The sequence below is a fragment of the Pogoniulus pusillus genome, chromosome 29 (genome assembly GCF_015220805.1).
Source record: "Pogoniulus pusillus isolate bPogPus1 chromosome 29, bPogPus1.pri, whole genome shotgun sequence".
Taxonomy (NCBI): Eukaryota; Metazoa; Chordata; class Aves; order Piciformes; family Lybiidae; genus Pogoniulus; species Pogoniulus pusillus.
Genome location: NC_087292.1, coordinates 13,706,107 through 13,724,426, shown reverse-complemented (window position 1 = coordinate 13,724,426; position 18,320 = coordinate 13,706,107). Strand labels below are relative to the sequence as shown.

Here is an 18,320-nt window from a genome sequence, read left to right as displayed (position 1 = left end):
AACACTTGGTCAGGTTCATAACATGAACACTGGATCTGCTTGTGAGATCAAGTAGCATTTAGCAAAACCAAGAACAAAACCAGTAAGCAGCCGTGAAGTCACCAGTACTCAGCAAGGTCACATCTCAAGTACAATGTTCAGGTTTGGGATGCTCAGTATAAAAAGAAAAAAAGACATTGAGGAGCTGGAGCTGGGCAATGGAGCTGGTTAAGTGTCTGGAGAACATGCTGTGATGAGCAGCTGAGGAAACTGAGGTTGGTTAGTCTGGAGAAAAAGAGGTTGAGGGGAGACCTTCTGGCTCTCTACAACTCCCTGGAAGGCAACTGTTGGTCTCTTCCTAGATAACAAGTGACAGAACAAAAGGGCCTCGACCTCAGGCAACCTCTTCCAGGCAACCAGCAATAGAACAAGGGGACACAGTCTCAAGTTGTGCTGGGGAAAGTATAGGCTGGATGTTAGGAGGAAGTTCTTCACAGAGAGAGTGATTTCCCATTGGAATGGGTTGCCCAGAGAGGTCGTGGAGGCACCGTCTCTGGAGGTCTTCAAGAAGAGACTGGATGAGGCACTTAGTGCCATGGTCTAGTTGACTGGATAGGGCTGGGGGATAGGTTGGACTGGATGATCTTGGAGGTCTCTTCCAACCTGGTTGATTCTATGATTCTCAGGGGAGGTTTAGATTGGGAGCCTGGCAACAAGCTCCCCAGGGAGGTGGTTTAAAAGATACAGTGACTTGGTAGAGTTAGAGAATGGTTGGACTCGATGATGTTAGTCTTTTCCAACAGAAATGTTTCTATGAGCCTAAGCAAATAAACCTAGTGTGAGCAGGTAGGGCAATAGGAATTCCACACACTGGAATTACAGCAGCACCAAAGAATTACTGACCTAGCACATTCATCAGCTTTTTCACATGCCTGGCGAGGGTTTGTCAGATGTGCACTGCCACAGCACATTTTAAAACAAATTAAGATTGTTAATTTGCAAGGAGAATACTTGCAAGTAAAGAAAAAAAATTGAAGTCACTTGAGGCCATCCTCAGCAAAAAAAAGAAAACTTTCTGTCAGTTCTCACATGATAAAAATACTGTACAAGTATTGCAGGGGGAGGAAAAGAAGGGGGAAATGCCACAAATGGAAGCTTTTTCAGGGCTTTGTTTTTCTTCAATAAGTCAGAGAGCTCAATTTAACATAACTAGTATCAACAAAAGATTCATTCCATAGCCTGTTCAATCCATTCAACAGCATATATTAATAAAGGGCAGTATTTCCTTTTCGTTAATTTGATATTCTGGGTTCAAGATGCACCTTCTGTCCAGAAAGAGACTCCAAAAGAACCAGCAGAGATCAAATACACACCCTTCATATTAACACTAAAAATAATAAATGAAAAAAGAGAAGAAGAAATCCCAACCATCTGCAGCATGACTGGTGGAATAGCAGCCAACCCCACCTTCTCTCGAGCTGCCAGCCAAAATAAAACATAGCTGTATTCAAGGGATAGAAATAAATAGCTTGAACTAGAAGATAAATATTCATGTATTTTTGCTTCATACGTATCTCCTGAATGCATCAAACTGCAGTGTTTCATCTCTGAATGAAAGCTTCAGAAAGGATGAATCTTAATTGACTAATGAAATTAGGTTAACAACAGCACTGGATCTAAAATGTCTATAAAAATTATCCAAGGAGGCAATTTAGTTACCTGCTATAATTATCATGCACTTACAATCCCTCCAACCAGAGAACAGCTACACAAGTGACAGATTCCAGAAGAGGATTTTATTTACCAAGTTAGATTTGTTTCCTACTCCAAAGACTCAATGTAATAGCATCTTCCACCAAGATGTTTGGCAAGGTGAAATTCACTCTGCATCCACAGGATGCTTTCTGTACCTCTGTTAGGGTACACAGAGGTTGAGAGAAAAGGCTCAGCTGAGTGCCTGGCCCACTGTCACTTTTCCATTTCTCTGAAGATAGCAGCAATCCCTGTTACAGACCTTAATGTAGCTGGGAGCTATTAAATGCCCATGGGATGGGTGAGTACATGTACTAGGTCCTACTGGGATGGAGTTAATTTCCTTTCTAGCAGCCTGTATGGTGCTTTCTTTCTTTCTCACTCTTGCCCACAGCAAGTAGGCTAGGGGTGCACAAGGTGCTTGGAGACAGCACAGCTGGAACAGCTGACCCCAGCTGAACAAGAGGACATTCCCTGCTCCATACCATCACTGTTGGCAATAACACTGGAGGGCAGTTTAAGGAGGGGCTGCTACTGCTCAAGGACTGGTTGATGGTTAGCTCATGGTAAGCAGCTGCTTTTGTATCTTGTTTGTCTTTATTTCTATTTGCCTTTTCCCCTTCCTTCACATACTAAGCCTCTGTCCCCAGGTTTAGTCACTTTTGCCTTTCCAGTTCTCCCCCACATCATCCCAGGAAGAGGGGAGCTGTGTGGGGTTCAGCTGCCTGCTAGGCTGAGCCACGACAGAACCAAAGCAACAAAGCAGCAGAACTGACTTAAAAGCATTTAAGACAACAGTGGCAGCAAATTGAACCCCTGAACATTTAGCTCTGAACACGAGCCAAACAGATTTATGGCAGAGAGAATCCCATTCTGTTCTCTCAGGAATATAGATTTTTAGTGACAGTTCATAAGAATTTGAGCCAAAAGAAATGCTACAAATCTGGTTTCCAACTCAGTTCAGGCTACAGAATTTGTTTGTACGTCAGTACAAACCACAATAACTGTCCCATATACTATGCACTGCCCCAGCACAACACTACCAGAGCTGTTATTTGTTGAATATCAAAATGGTAAAGATCAAACTGGACAGAAAATACCCTCACAGTGTTAATGTTCCATTATCTACAGAACCAATGGCTATCCCCAATTCCACGTCAGCCAAAACCTCCATTCTACAGCCAAGGATCTCAGAACAATCAAAACTAACAAACAAAATTAGCAAGGAAATTTGATTCCAGCAGATCACTATTTCCTGATACATAAAACTTCACTGAAATTCTCACACAATTCTTTAAATATTCTCCTTTTTTAACTCTACATCAATATCTGAGACATTTTTCCACCTGTGAGGATCTGATACAGCATTCTTGGGACTTTGAAGCCTTTCCTTGGGAACTATTTTGTTGCCCACAATTGTAAAAGATCACAAAATTCTGTTCCAATGCCTTCTCTACCTGAGATACACAATGCTAAGTTTCTTTTTTTTTCAACTGCATCCAGTTCTGGAGCCCCTATTACAAGAGGGATGTGGAGATGCTGGAGAGTTCCAGAGAAGGGCCACGAGGATGCTCAGAGGGCTGCAGCAGCTCTGCTGTGAAGACAGAGTGAAAGAGTTGGGGCTGTTCAGTCTGGAGAAGAGGAGGTTCCAGGGTGACCTTATTGTGGCCTTCCAGTATCTGAAGGTGACCTACAAAAAAAGATGAGGAGGGACTTTTTAGGCCCTCAGGGAGTGCCAGGACTAGGGGGAATGGAGCAAAGCTGGAAATGGGTAGGTTAAGGCTGGACATGAGGAGGAAGTTGTTCAGTACAAGAGTGGTGAGACCTTGGAATGGGTTGCCCAGGAAGGTGGTTGAGGCCCCGTCCCTGGAGGTGTTTAAGGCCAGGCTGGATGAGGCTCTGGCCAGCCTGATCTAGGGCAGGGTATCCCTGCCCAATGCAGGAGGGTTTGAACTAGATGATCCTTGTGGTCCCTTCCAACCCTGACTGATTCCATGATTTTGACTGATAAACCAACTTGGTTTTAGCCATGCTGTTAAAAAAACAACTCAGTAATTCAATGCTGTATTGTAAAACTGGTTATTTCTTAGTAGCTTCCCGAGGATTTGTTTTATCTTATGTGTAAGAGACAAGGTGGGAAGCAATCAATAACTCCAAGCACAGTGGCTTTGGACACAAGCAACAGCAGAGATGTAATTAATCACTTATGAACACTTCTCTTCGAACCAAAACTTACTTTGAAGATAAAATTAAGTATGCTTGAGTATTCCTCATCATCATGTAACCACACCTGCAAACCAAACACTGAACTTTCTGAATGTGAAAACAATTACAGCACAAAACATCATGAAGAAAACCCCTAGAACAGTACAAATAACAGCAGGTTTAAGCTTACAAATCTACCTGCTCAAAGGCAGTTTTTAAACTGTCTCTGCACACCCATTCTCTCCAGGCAGGTGTAATTATACAGTTATTCTGTACAAGGTACCTTCACAGGATCACAGGATGTCAGGGGTTGGAAGGGACCCCAAAAAGATAATCGAGTCCAACCTCCCTGCCAAAGCAGAACCATAATCTAGCTCAGGTCACAGAGGAACACATCCAGACAGGCCTTGAAAGTCTCCAGAGGAGACTCCACAACCTCTCCAGGGAGCCTGTTCCAGTGCTCTGGGACCCTTACAGTAAAGAAGTTCCCCCTTGTGTTGAGGTGGAATCTCCTGTGCTGCAGCTTACATCCATTGTTCCTTGTCCTATCGCAGGCAGCAAGTGAGCAGAGCCTGTCCCCCCCCTCCTGACCCCCAGCCCTCAGATATTTATAAACAGTTATTAAAACCCTCTCAGTCTTCTCTTCTCCAGACTGAAAAGCCCCAGGTCCCTCAGCCTCTCTTCATAAGGCAGTACTCCAGTCCCCTAATCATCCTCATTTTCATGAAGACTCTTAATTCTGACAGCAATCATATTGTAAACAAAGAAGGACAACAACTAACTGTATGCAAAGCCCTACAGCACAAAAATCCCACAGTTTTATGCCAACAACCCCTCACACAATCAAACTCTGCAGCAGGAGCTCATGTGCATAGCTAGTAGACTACTCGTTAAACAGTTTTAAGCTGCTACCATAAACTTATAAAAGCTTTAAGAAGTCAGAGTTTCTGTTCTGGTTGAATTTCCTTCAATGCAACATTTACAGTAGAACTCTAATGGATTCCAATACGAGGCTGTTCTATATTTGTGTTGTCAAAAGATTAAAACAAAGAAGACAAACTTTGATTTAGAGTCAAAGTCACCTCTGCTTAGAGTTCAGCTTTAATAAAGAATCCACCTAACTGTGTGATGAGATGGAGAACAGAACAATTGCACAGCGCTTAGAACTGTGTCTAAGACAAAGTAACTCCATGTAAATAAAGTCGTTTGCATCTCCAAAGATAGGCAGCAATTTTGTTTCATTATTAGACAGTCACTTGATGGTTTCACTGACACTGAGCAAAACCCACTAAGAACACACAGGGAGAGAAGCTCTGTTCTTCTAATGAAGTTCTCACTCCATGCAGTAAACGAAACTGCTGCTAAATGGACCGTTACAAACAGCCTTGTGAGCTGAGTTCTTCATAGCTTTGAAATATACAAGTTTTATAGTTGAGTGTTATTAAAAGGATTCTTGTTCTCATTTGGTCACAAATGCATTGTAGGAAATAGTCTACATTGGCCTCTGCCATCTCAGTGGCCAGAGCTGGTTACGTCTGAAGTGACTGACATAGAATCATAGAATCAACCAGGTTGGGAGACCTCCAAGCTCATCCAGTCCAACCTATCACACAGCCCTACCCAGTCAACTAGACCATGGCGCTAAGTGCCTCATCCAGTCTTCTCTTGAACACCTTCAGGGATGGACACCTCAGAACCTAAACATATATTCAAGCCTTCCACATCTTCATTGCTCTTGGACTGCCACTGGAATCAAAACCCACTGAGACACATTAACAGATATTTTTGGAAGCCTTAAACGAACTTGACTCAGAAGACTAAAATAGTGCTAGTAAAAATGTAATTAAATGATCCATTCATAAAAACACAGCACCTGGCAAAGCCCTAAGCATGCAAACCTCTTTGTAATACCTCAGAGATTCACAGCATCCCAACAGCCTCATCTAAAGCCCCAAACAGCAGAGCAAAGGAACTGAACTCAAACAGAAATGCCACAGATTACAGCTTCCAGTCAACCTAGTGCCAAGCACAGACGTTGTGTGTCCAACAGAGCAACACACAGCTGAAGTTTTGGGCTATAAAACCATGAGGGCCAAGGTTAAAAGGTCCAGATGTTATTGCTGCAGCTGCAGGCACAATTCACCTTTTGTGCAGGCTCCCACCAGATTTATGAATAATCACAGGAGGGCAAGGCTGACCAGCCTCCTGCATTTTCTGAATGGAGGGCTGCTAATATTTACTAAACATCTGTCTCATTAAATTATGTGCTTAACAAAATATACTGAAATAATATAAAGGATCTGTCTAGACCAGGAAATTAATTAATAACTGTAACTCTATAAAAAAAAAAAATCAAAACAAGTTTAAGTAAGCTTAGTCTATTCTTGTAACTTATTGATCCTGAAAATGAAGACATTATCTTTGTGCATTGGATCAACAATAAACTTTTGAAGAGTACAACTGAAAGCAGCAGTAAGCCATATTTGACACATTCTAATTGCCTACTGCTCTCATGCAGCTTGCTATTACAAGCCTTCAAGAAGACAAATTATAACATCATCATGCATTCTGCTGCATGGTAATAATTAAGATTTCAAGGACTGAGATACTGTATTATTTAGTCTGTTGATAAAAGAATTGGTGCAGCACATAACCTGTATCTTTCAGCAACAGGAAACATATCAAAGTCCCACATCATCCAAAGTGGCAGATAGAAAGTGACCAACATGTTCACTGCACTCACTTCCCAAATCATTCAGCAAGGTGAAGATGCTCCTGTGACCAGTCACACACTCAAACTCAGCAAGAACATTCCATATCTTGAGCTCTCCATATTTAAAGCATATTCCTTTGCTCACCTTTCTTCCAAAAAAAGAAGAGAACCAAACATTTCAGCTATTTCACAGAGAAGAGACAGTTTTTAAATGCCATATTAGCCTCAAATGCAGACACTTCTCCTATCTTTGTGAGTCAAGTGACAAAATTGGTGCTGAGTGAAAGACCAACTAAAAACACCAGCTTGCAAAGGGGACTTCAGGTTATCAAGTAGCATGATGCAACATCGCCTTTTTTCAAGGACAAGTTACTTCAAACACCAAAGCTAATGAATTACCTGCTTAAATATTCAGTGTACTTGCATGAGCATCTTGCTTTCAAACAGCAGCAAAACTCCTCTGACTGGCACTACAAACAGCAATTTAAAAATATAACCTTATCAAAACACAAAAGCCCGACATTTTCCAGCCAACACTAACAGAGAGCCGAGCTTTCCACCTTTGTTCTAGCTCAGCATGTGTGAAGTTCACGCAGTACCATTCACAAGAAGAAAGACTGAGAGAAATACCAGTTTCAACCATAAGGCTTGTCAGCTTAAGCAAGTATGTATCACAGAATGCAGGGATTGCTTAAAAACTGACTTAAGGAAACCATCTAGGAGTGAAAATCGCCCTCCACGTGTTAGCAAATCAATTTGTGTGGATGTTAGCAAAGAAGTAATAGCAAAGCACTGCTTTTCAGTTCTGCATCAGCCAAAACCTTTAACCTATCTTGTCTTTGAGGATCAAGTTAGTTATCTAATCAGTATTTTCTATATTGAACCCCTCTCTTGTTTCTAATATTATGTTGGTCTGGCTGATGAGCTAGCTTTGGAGGAAAATGGCATATTTATTCCTGAAGAACACCAGTGTCTCAGTGTCTCCTTTCAAGCACCACTCCCTGAAGTTACAAGTTCATTATGAGGTGCTGCTGGATCAGGAGAGCAACATTAAAAATCATTCCTGATCTTATCCTAGATCATGACTTGCTGTCATGTGGTCAAACATCTGTACAACTTGACAACTATTCCAAGAAAAGCCATGTTTACAGCAACCGAAAGCCCAGGGGAAAATTACTGCTTGGAATTTCTTCCTTCTATGCTAGTTTAGCCAGTTCTCCTACTTCCATCCCACAGCACAGCGCTTTATGTTTGGAAGTTACCCAAGTCACAGCTTCCAGCAATTGCCCTGAGGTTTTAGAAGTCCCAGAGCACACTGGTAAAAAGTTTCTTAAGGTGACATATGTGTGGTTGCCTCCAATGGAACGTGGAGTTACTGAACTTTGGTAGGTTATGTTGGAATGAAAGAAAATTTTCTTGCATGCATAAGCCCTAAAAAAGGAAACAATATGAGAGGAGTGTGACAGAAACACTAATCCACATTGCAGATCCATCTCTATACTTTTTCAAACCTTAAGTGAAGTTTATGCATTTTAATTGAGAAAATTCACAGTAAATTGGAGCAGTATCTGCTTGCATTCGACATGCTTTGGCAGGTACTTCTTAGAGGAAACACAAGGTTAAGGCTGCCATAAAAACCAAGAGGATTTCAAACCCACATCTGAAATTCTAGCCTGGAAGTGTTGCAAACCAACAGACTGCTTCCTAAAGGAGCCCTGAATCCAAACACACAGAGAGGACTAACATGGTTAATATCCAAATTAAATAAATTGCCACAGAACTTAGACCGTTGTTACCATGCAGAAGTTCTGGTGGTATGTTATTTTTTTAAAGAGCCTTTTTTTCCTACTATTTTTCCCATCTTTCTTGTCTCCCTTTCAGGAACTCTGTAAGAGAAACACTGAGTAGGTAACTGAAAACAAAAAGCCAAACTCAAACTGCTCATTGTGCTTCAGCTGTGGCCTGAAAGGCCCCTTGGAACTCCTGTACCGCGCTGAAGCCGAACTCAATGCATTCATCTTGGAACTGGCTGTTGTAGACTCCTTTGCTAAACTACCCAGTTCCAAGAGCTGTCAGGAAACAGAGCCAGAAACATCCCTGCGCTGGGACTGACAAGAGCTCCTCCGACCTGCAACCCGCGCTCTGCACAGCAGTGTCCTTCAGCCCCCGCTACCTCCCTGCCTGCGGAGCGGAGTCCCACGGTTGAGAACGTGATTCTGCCACCCCGCCCGCAGCTTGGGGCCCCCGAGATCCCCTGGTACACGGCAGGGAAACACCATTTCAACCCAACATGCCACTGACTCAGCCGCACAGGCCCGCGGCGCACTGAGGAAAACAAGCGAGCGGGTCAAGGATCCCGCGTCCGCCGGGGAAGGGAGCGCAGCACAGGGGTAACCGCGCTCCCCCAGGCCGGCGACCGACAGCGCTCGGCCGCGGCGCCCCCGTCCCTTCCCTCAGCCAAGCTGACGGGATGCTCCGCGGCGCTGAGAAACGCCGGCAGCGGCCCGCCAGGGAGGGGACCCTGGCACCGGGCTGGGCCGCACCAGGCCCGGGAGGGGCTGGGGGAGGCGCTGCCGCCCTTCCCTCAGTGGGGTAGCCGTGGCGGCAGGTGGGAGGAAGCCGAGCCGAGCCCCCCGAGGAGAGCAGTGCAGCGCTGAAGGGAGTAGAGGGAGGGCAGAGCAGAGCGGAGCGGCGCACCGCAGAGCCGGCCCGGCGGCATTACCTGACACCACGCTCCCACGACGGCCCCACCGCAGCACCCCCCCGCCCGGCACGGCTGACACCGAGGCGGAAGTGCGGCCCTCGCAGCGACGGAATGACGCGCCGGTCCGCCAATCGCGGCGCAAAGCCTCGCCCCGCTGTCGCCGAAGAGACCAATCAGCCTCCCCGGCCACGCTCCCAGCGGCGGGGCGAGTGTTCACCAGGCGGCGAGCCCCGGCAGCCCGAGCCGCACCGCTGCCGGGAGGCGGCTGGCCAATGGAGCGGCGCGGCTGTGCCGATGAGCGCGGCCCCGCGGTGGCTCGCTGCCGGGCCGGCTCACCTGGCGCGGCCAGGAGCGGGCGGGTCGGGGTCCTGCCCAAGCTGTGTCCGTGGGTACGGTCCTTCTGCACCAGACCGGCTTGGCTTTGTAGGATGCGGGTATCGGCAGCCCACTGCGGAGCATGAGCTCGGCTCACTATAAGCTCCGTAAGTCAAAGTGTGCTCCTGACTGAGGGGTGAGATAAGACCTCACCTAGAGTACTTGAGTCTAGCTTTGGTGCCCTCAAAGCAGGGAAGACATGGACCTGATGGAGCAGGTCCAGAGGAGGGCTATGAAAATGATCAAGGCGCGGAGGAACAGATTGAGGGAGGTGAGTTTGTTCAGCCTGGAGAAGCAAAGGCTCTGAGACTACCTTCTATAAGAAGGCTGCAGAGGGACTGTTTACAAAGTGATAGAATAAGACTAGAGAAGGTTTAGACTGGATGTCAGGAACAAGTTCTGTACCATGAGAGCGGTGGAACCCTGCAACAGGTTGCCCATCCCTGCAGATATTTAAGGTCTGGCTGCACAGGGCTCTGCGCATCCTAATGGTTGTCCCTGCTGACTGCAGGTAACCATGCAAGGGCTCCCGCCGCAGAGCAAAGGCAAGCCACAGACATAGCACCGTGAACATAATCACCTGTAGGCACCTTGCAAGGCGGGGTGGTAGTTAGAGGTAGGAATGACAACGGAGCCCCGCACCATGCTGGGATTCAGTCCTCCATCTGCCCTTGCGTAACCTGTTCTCAGAGGTGCAGCAGTGAAAACACAAACCACTCCTTTGCAGCACGGTTCCCTCCTGCCTTCCCCGAGCACATCACCTGGCACACAGGCTGTTGACTCTGGAGTATTACTCAACCCTAAACAAGCTGACAGCTCCTGGACACCAGCCGTATGCTGACAATACACAAGACACAAGTTAACAAGTTAACAGTGATAGTGCTCCTTGCTCTTGGCACGAACGTGAGGGGTTTAATGGAATCTTCACCGAGAATTTCTCACACGCATTGGGACTGGGAGTGGTTTGGGGTGGGGGCAGCTGGCTCTGAGGATCACACGCAAAGAATCACTATGGCTTCAAGATCATCAAGGCCATCTGTCAGTCATTCTGGACTCAGTGCTGTTACACCTTCATACTGGTTCACCCCTGCATTCACCCAGGTGAAGTCACAAGGCAGCTGATGTTGGGCTCCTCTTTAGAGGAAACAAATCTTTGGGAGGACAGGGTAATCTATATAATTACCAATCTGGTTACAAGATTTTTTTTTCTGATTTTCTCCAGGAAAGTGGTTCTTTTTTTACCAGTGAGCCCTGATTCAGCAGCCCATTGCTGGATTGCTCAATGTTACAGGCTCAACACTAAGTACAGAAATAGTCCTGCAGCAAAGAATCATAGAATCAACCAGGTTGGAAGAGACCTCCAAGATCAGCCAGTCCAACCTAGCACCCAGCCTTAGCCAATCAACTAGACTGTGGCACTAAGTGCCTCAGCCAGGCTTTGCTTCAACACCTCCAGGGACGGCAACTCCACCACCTCCCTGGGCAGCCCATTCCAATGCCAATCACTCTCTCTGCCAACAACTTCCTCCTAACATCCAGCCTAGACCTCCCCCGGCACAACTTGAGACTCTGTCCCCTTGTTCTGTTGCTGGTTGCCTGGCAGAAGAGACCAACCCCACCTGGCTACAGCCTCCTTTCAGGTAGCTGTAGGCAGCAATGAGGTCACCCCTGAGCCTTCTCTGCTCCAGGCTAGATAACCCCAGCTCCCTCAGCCTCTCCTCATAGGGTTTGTGCTCCAGGCCCCTCACCAGCTTTGTTGCCCTTCTCTGGACACCTTCCAGCACCTCAATATCTCTCTTGAATTGAGGGGCCCAGAACTGGACACATATGGAAACTGGCCCACATATAGAAAGTGAACATCAGTTTAAATTATTCAAACAGGTCATTGTCATAAGTAAATGCTTGACCTGGAAGAGTTATCTGGGAGGATAATGAGAAGAGAAATCCATTGATGAGATAACCAGGGAATATTGAATCTGTATGGCTTTTGCATGTGCCTGTTGAGCCTGACACATCATTCCTTTGCCCGGGCATTTGGTGGGAAATTGAACTAAAAGCCCATGCTAGCAAAACCCAGGTTAATTGACAACTTATTGTTTGGGGTTTTTTGTTTTGTTTTGGTTTGTTTGTTTGTCTGTGTTTTATTGTTTGAATTTTTAATTACAAAATCGGGAGCTTCTCTGGAGCAATCTAAAGTCACACACACACCCCAAAATTGGACAGGGAGAAGAAACTAGTTCTATATTTGTCTTCCTCCTGTGTTAGCAATGAAGGGAGAGAACAGTTACTTTTTAAAGGAGATAGTGTGGAAAGTTTTGCCTTGCTGGGAAAAGTTTTGCAGCATTCAAAGTAATTAAAATGAGGTTTTACAGTGGAAAGTGTTGAGCAACTGTCTCAGGCATAGGTGTAACCATCAGCTCCACCTATAATAAACCCAAGTGTTCTCCTATGGAGCAATGCAGCCTGCTTGGAGAACTGATCCACGCAAACCTTGGTTACTGCAGCAGGTTTACAAAAGCTACATTGCAACAGAATATGGGCAAAATGGACCAACAAAACACATTGATCCAGAGATAACTGAAAGAAACGTGGCACATTACAGCAAAAATGCTGATTGTCTACAGTCTTATGTAGGCAGAGATAAATGCCTCTTCTCTCCTGCCCCGGATAAGCTGGATGCCAAAGGCAGCCACTTCAGTCCCAACATGTGTGGGCAAGTGTCTGCCTCTGCTAGAGGAAGCTCTGTTCAGCAATGTCTCTCTCCTTGCCAGGGAGCTTCAAAACTGAACCCATTCATTGGGTTGGCACGGCAGCATCTTCTGCCTGATGTTGCATAGGTCCCTTCTTTGTCCCCTGCTCATCCGACACATGAGGCTGTGGTTGTCAGGGGCACACTACACCTCTGCAGCCTCCCAGGTGCTGTCAGAGGGAGTTTCAAAGGCAGTTTTGTCCTTGTGTACCAAATGTGTTTGAAATCTGTTGTCCTTCTGTCTCGTCCCTATTTACAAACAGCTTCACCTTGGAAGAGCATGAGTCTTGTCCCCCACTGTTGTGCTGGTTTGAGGCTAATTGGAATATTTTAACGAGAGAAGTTAGATCATTGGCTGTGAAAACAAAATAACAGTCATGCCTATTTTACCCATTCATTCTGCTGAGACATATAAAAACATGCACACAAGCAAAGATAAGGTCAGTTTGAGGCTGCCTGCTTGCCATATTAACTCCTCTGCCTGCATCTATGTAACTCAAACTAATCATTCTTCTTGTAACACCTTTTGCCGACCTTTCCTGGCTCCCCCTGCACATAAGGGGGATTCTGAGATAAGGGAGAGAGTGGAAAGAAGGTGGGAGGTTGGTTTGAAAGCCCTCCTGGGTGGCTCTGCTGGTCAGGAGAGAGTTCATATCTCTGTATTACCTTTAACTTGTCTATAGTTGTAAATATCTGTATATATTGTGTATCTATATATATATGCTTGTAAATTGGGCCAAGCTGTCAATACATCTTCATTCCTTAACTTCCAGCTGACTGAGTTAGTTTAGGTGAATTCTTCATATTTGTGAGAGGTGTGGGTAACTCCCAAACCTGCACCATTGTCAGCTGGTTTGGATTAAGGGAGGGAGTGAATTAAAAACACAGGAGTAATCTGAAAATATCTCTGGTCACATTATCCCCAAAGTATCAAAATGATTGATTAAACTGCAAAAGCAGTGGAGAAGAGATGCGAGTGCTCAAGATGGTCAAGTGTCCCGGCACCACCAGGGATAGGTTTGAATTTACCTCAGCTATCAGCCACAGGGAGATGTGAACATGAAAGAAGGACATGAGGAAGGAGTAATCCTTCTGAGAAGATAACCAGGACTGCAGCCACCAGCACAGCCCAAGCCTGGTTACTGCCCAGTGTGTTTAGCCTGGAGAAGAGGAGGCTCAGGGCAGAGCTCATTGCTGTCTACAGCTACCTGAAGGGAGGCTGTAGCCAGGTGGGGTTGGTCTCTTCTGCCAGGCAACCAGCAACAGAACAAGGGGACACAGTCTCAAGTTGTGCCTGGGGAGGTCTAGGCTGGATGTTAGGAGGAAGTTGTTGGCAGAGAGAGTGATTGGCATTGGAATGGGCTGCCCAGGGAGGTGGTGGAGTCGCCGTCCCTGGAGGTGTTGAAGCAAAGCCTGGATGAGGCACTTAGTGCCAGGGTCTGGTTGACTGGATAGGGCTGGGTGATAGATTGGACTGGCTGATCTTGGAGGTCTCTTCCAGCCTGGTTGATTCTATGATTCTATGTGGTACTGCCTGTTGGGATAAAAGCTCACCAGCCTAGGACAGGTAGCAGCCTGGACAGCCACTCTGCCCACCTGGAGATGGTGGTTTTCACATCCTCTGCAGCTTTCCTGTTAAACATTAATTGTGATCACACCCAGGGCACACCATGCCAGAAGCTGCACAAACATGGAATGCAAAGAAACTTCTGGCCCTGAAGAGCTTGTAGTGGCAGAGTCTCCTTCTTCTCAAGTGCGAGCAGGCTGCATTCAGACACCACTTCCAAAGTGAGAAACATCCAAATCTTCCACAGTCTGAATAATAAAGATTTCCTGCTACAGCCTGCCTCACCTCAAAAGACAGATACTTTGGATTCTCTTGATAATCACTTTTTGAGCTGCTGACACTAAAAAAGTGAAGATGCTGTGAAAGACCTAGTGTCACATAAATCTATTTAATATTAAAAGAGACAAAAAAGACATTAAAAAGGCAGACATTGGTAACAGATAAGGCTTTAGTGAAAAACATGGCAATGCTGAAACCACATGAATTTTAACCAGAATCTCAAAGAAAAGCAATTCAAGAGGGGGAAGGGGAAAAAAGGATCCATAAATAAAGAGGAACATGGCAAAAGCTGAATAAGTAGAAATAGCCAGCCTGTTAAAAGGCTGAATAAGCATGTTCTTTGTAAGGGCATGGAAAGGAAAAGACAACAGCCTGTATCCTCCGCTCCAGTGATAATTGCCCTGGGAGCTGCAGTCATTCAGCTGAGGGCAGCTCAGGGACTGAGCCACTTCTCTCCACTATAAAATAAAGTTTTCAAGCTCTCTGTGGTCAGAGTTGTGCAAGTTTAAAAGCTGAGGAGTGTGCAAGGGGCTTTCCACAGTGAGGCAGAAAGCTCCATAAAAGCCATGTTTTCTCGCAGAGCCTAGATGTTAGCCTCTGCTGCAAACTGCATTCTTCTAATTCCAGATCTGACTTCTGGCACTGGAAACTCCCGCTGCTGGAGTCAAGTAGAGATGAGCAGGAGGTTGTACTCAGGATAAAAATAGTCAGACAAAACTAGGTCGTTTCCTCATCCCATCTCATCTTTCCCGGGATGAAAGTCCATGGTCTCCTTGCATCTCCATAGCAGGGTGCATGGAGATGGATCAACTCTGACTCACAGCTCCAACCCCTACACGTTTATCAAGGGTTCAAACACCATCAGAGGATACCAGAGCCCACATGGATCCTGACTTTCAGGCACCCACTGGGTACTCACAAGCTTTGCCTGTGTCTGTTTCAGGAGCAAATCTGAAGACACTCTATTTTCCCAGTGCCAGTGTGCCATCATGCTGCCTCCAATTGATCTGCCTGCAATCAATGATGCTTTATATCCCAGGACAGATTTATTTGTCAAACTCAGCCACAGGAGTGCCTTGTTTAGAATTAATTCCAGTGTCAGGGTTTAGCTACATGGTACAGCAGCATGGCAAGTTAACCTTGTACCCTTTGAACCAAACTGCTGTCTAGGGATGGCAGTACTTCCCTCAGAGATTCATTCAGCTTGTATGATGCTCTCTTCCTGGAAACCAAAATGGCTAGAAGTTAATTAACCTTATTGATGCAAGATCAGAGTAGATGTGTGAGTAAAATTCAGCCCACCTGAGTGCTTTCTTGGTAACTGATCTCCAGGCTCTCACCTGTCACAAGCAGCTGAGCAGGGTGGATGGGCACAATGCGGGGCTCTCACAGCCCACAGCATAAGAGACATTTTTCTTTGGATACTCCCCATGCCAAGTCAGAAGGTTCAATTCCCATTGTCCAGGTAACATGGCAATGTTGCTGATGTCAGGGAAATTAATTTAATGACATCATTTACCTAATTAGATGCTATTAATTCAGTAACATGGTGGTGCACCAGGTCAACACTCTGTATTATCACAGAATCCCAGAGTGGTGGGGGCTGGAAGAGACCTCTAAGGATCATTTAGTCCAACCCTTCTGCTAAAGCAGGGTCACCCACAGCAGGCTGCCCAAGATCACAATGTCCAGAGCCTCTCCAGAGAAGCAGAGTCCACAACCTATCAGGGCAGCCTGCTCCAGGGCTCCAGCACCCGGGCTCCAGCACCCTCACAGCAAAGAAGTTCTTCCTTATTTTGCTGGCTTTGCCCGTGAACAGACAGCAGAGGAATGCTTCTTGTGCAAGTTGTTCCTGAGCATGCATTTACACTGCGCACCACAGCATGGGGAAAAGCTGCTGGCTCTGGCAGAGGTCACAATACGAGGACGTCTGTCCTCACCTCCTCATGCTGCAGCACGGAGCCCAGGCATCTACTGACCCCAGGCCAATTCGACCCTGAAAGTTTGCGAAAAATCCCTTGATTTTAACCCTACTACTGATGGTTGCCAGGAAGATGTGCAAAAAGAAAGGAGAAAACAACCAGAATCCCCCAAAGCACTGTGTATAGCAGGCTGTAAGCTTTTTTGTACTGACACACTACAGACTGTTCCCAACCAATTCAGTGTGTAATTTTCTCTAGCTTTGTAAAATTAGCACCTTTGATCCAGCAGCAAATATTTCTATGCACATATTACTTGCTGGGACAGGCTCCTCTACTGAATGCAACAAAATCCTGTTCACTGGTCCCTAAGCAACCACTAGAACAAACTAATTAGCAGCTACCAATTCAAATTCACACATATCCATCAAAATAAGATCCAGATTAATTTCGTGTTCCTTCAGTAACTTCTGTGTTTGAAAAGCTGCATTTCAGCTTTCCTGAAACAAAATGTGCTAACTTAAAGATTGGGTTTAAAAAGAAGTGTAAGAAGAGTCTTATCATGAAATTCCATCCCCCCCCTCCCCCCCCAAAAAAAAGAAAGTAATAAAATAGGTAAGATGTTTGAGCATGAACACTAGAAGAAAAACAAATAAATCAAATCCTGACCCAGATCCTGTCTCAGACAGAGCTGGGAAGGTTGGCTCTGGATCTGAGGTCTGCTATACAAGCAGTCCCCAACAGGCAGACAAACTAATGTGCCTCTCTCATCAGCTTCTGTGTCAGCTACAGCTGACTCTATTTACTTTTTGCCCAGAGGAGGAACTGGGAGCAGAAGGAAAAGAAAAAAACACCTTCATTGATATTCACAATGATGTCTTACATGGCCAGCATTGTTTTTGTCCAAGGGAGCTCTTTCAGAAGATGGGAGAAAACAAGCGATTAGGTGGAAGAATGGGCATCAGGAGTGAAGAAAGGACCCTGCTGTGGAGAAAGGGGCTGTATTTCTCTGTCTATTAAAGTGCCATGAATCATTTTGGTTGCTGCGTGTGTATTTGGTAACAGAAAAGGGAGGTGGACTCAGTTTGGTGAAAGGGGGGAGAAAGAAACAACAAAACCAAGCAGGTTTCTACCTTATCTAAGTAAAGTGCCAAATGAGACATCTCTAATGATGAAGGCAGGCTGGTTGGAACTGTAACTGGCAAGAAACAGTTCCCTCACCCTGATGGTGAAAGGAGAGTAAAATTGCTCCTTGTCCCCATTCCCATGCAAAAGAAATGATGTCTTGAACCCAAAGTATAATCTGCTCCAGCCCAGGGAGCTGTGCTGGGGGGTAGGAGCTCACCATGGGTAAAAAAATACAGCCCCTGAGCTTTGTAAAGAGAGAAACCATCCCTGGGTGTCTGCCTGGCTGGGCTGGAGTTGGCATTTCCCAAGCCCTGAGCACAAACAGCCGCATCACATCCATCCGGCCCCACGGCCAGGCAGGCAGGAAGGAGCAGTGCCAGCTGGCTGCCTGCTAAGGCTTTCCAGCAGTGAGAAATCACTCTGCCTGCACTGCTGCCCAGGGCCCCTGTCACACTTTGATTGATTCCTCATCACCAGAGTTGAGAACCTGGCTGGGAGGGGAGGAGGAGAAGCTGCTCTACCTGTGCTCAGCAGCTCTGCATGTGAAGCACACTTCTGTCTTTCAAGCCCTGTCATTGGGAAGCAGATTTCCTCCTCACACATAGGGAGGGTTTCTCCCTGGCTGATGGAGCTCAGTTTTCATTCCAAATGAGGCATTTACCCTGGTGTGAATAATGTCCAAGAAGAGAACGACTCACAGGAAACTTCTAATTGACCGAGATGTGATTCCTGAGGAGGTTTGCACTCTGAATTAAAACAGCAGTACCCAAAAAATCACTGAAAGCCCCGGGCTGTCTGGCAAGCAAGTGCCCTGGTAACTTTGACACATAGGCAGGAGGTGGTCAGAACCTCTTGCAGGCTGTGGTAGTACTGTTGCTGCTGCAGACCCCCTGGGCACAGAGCTGGGGTCTGCTGCTGAAAGAGCTGAAGCCAGGGCCAGCTGAACTGTT

At 46.1% G+C, this 18,320-nt stretch overlaps 1 protein-coding gene across 1 annotated transcript in view; it reads right to left on the bottom strand.

Moving 5' to 3' along the window:
* OSBPL2 (oxysterol binding protein like 2) overlaps positions 1-9,465 on the bottom strand; it is a 39,652-nt gene extending 30,187 nt beyond the window's left edge. Inside the window, exon 1 of the mRNA XM_064167506.1 lies at positions 9,372-9,465. The gene's annotated coding sequence lies outside the window, so the exon portion shown is untranslated. The remainder of the gene's footprint in view (positions 1-9,371) is intronic.
* Between the last annotated feature and the right edge of the window lie 8,855 nt (positions 9,466-18,320).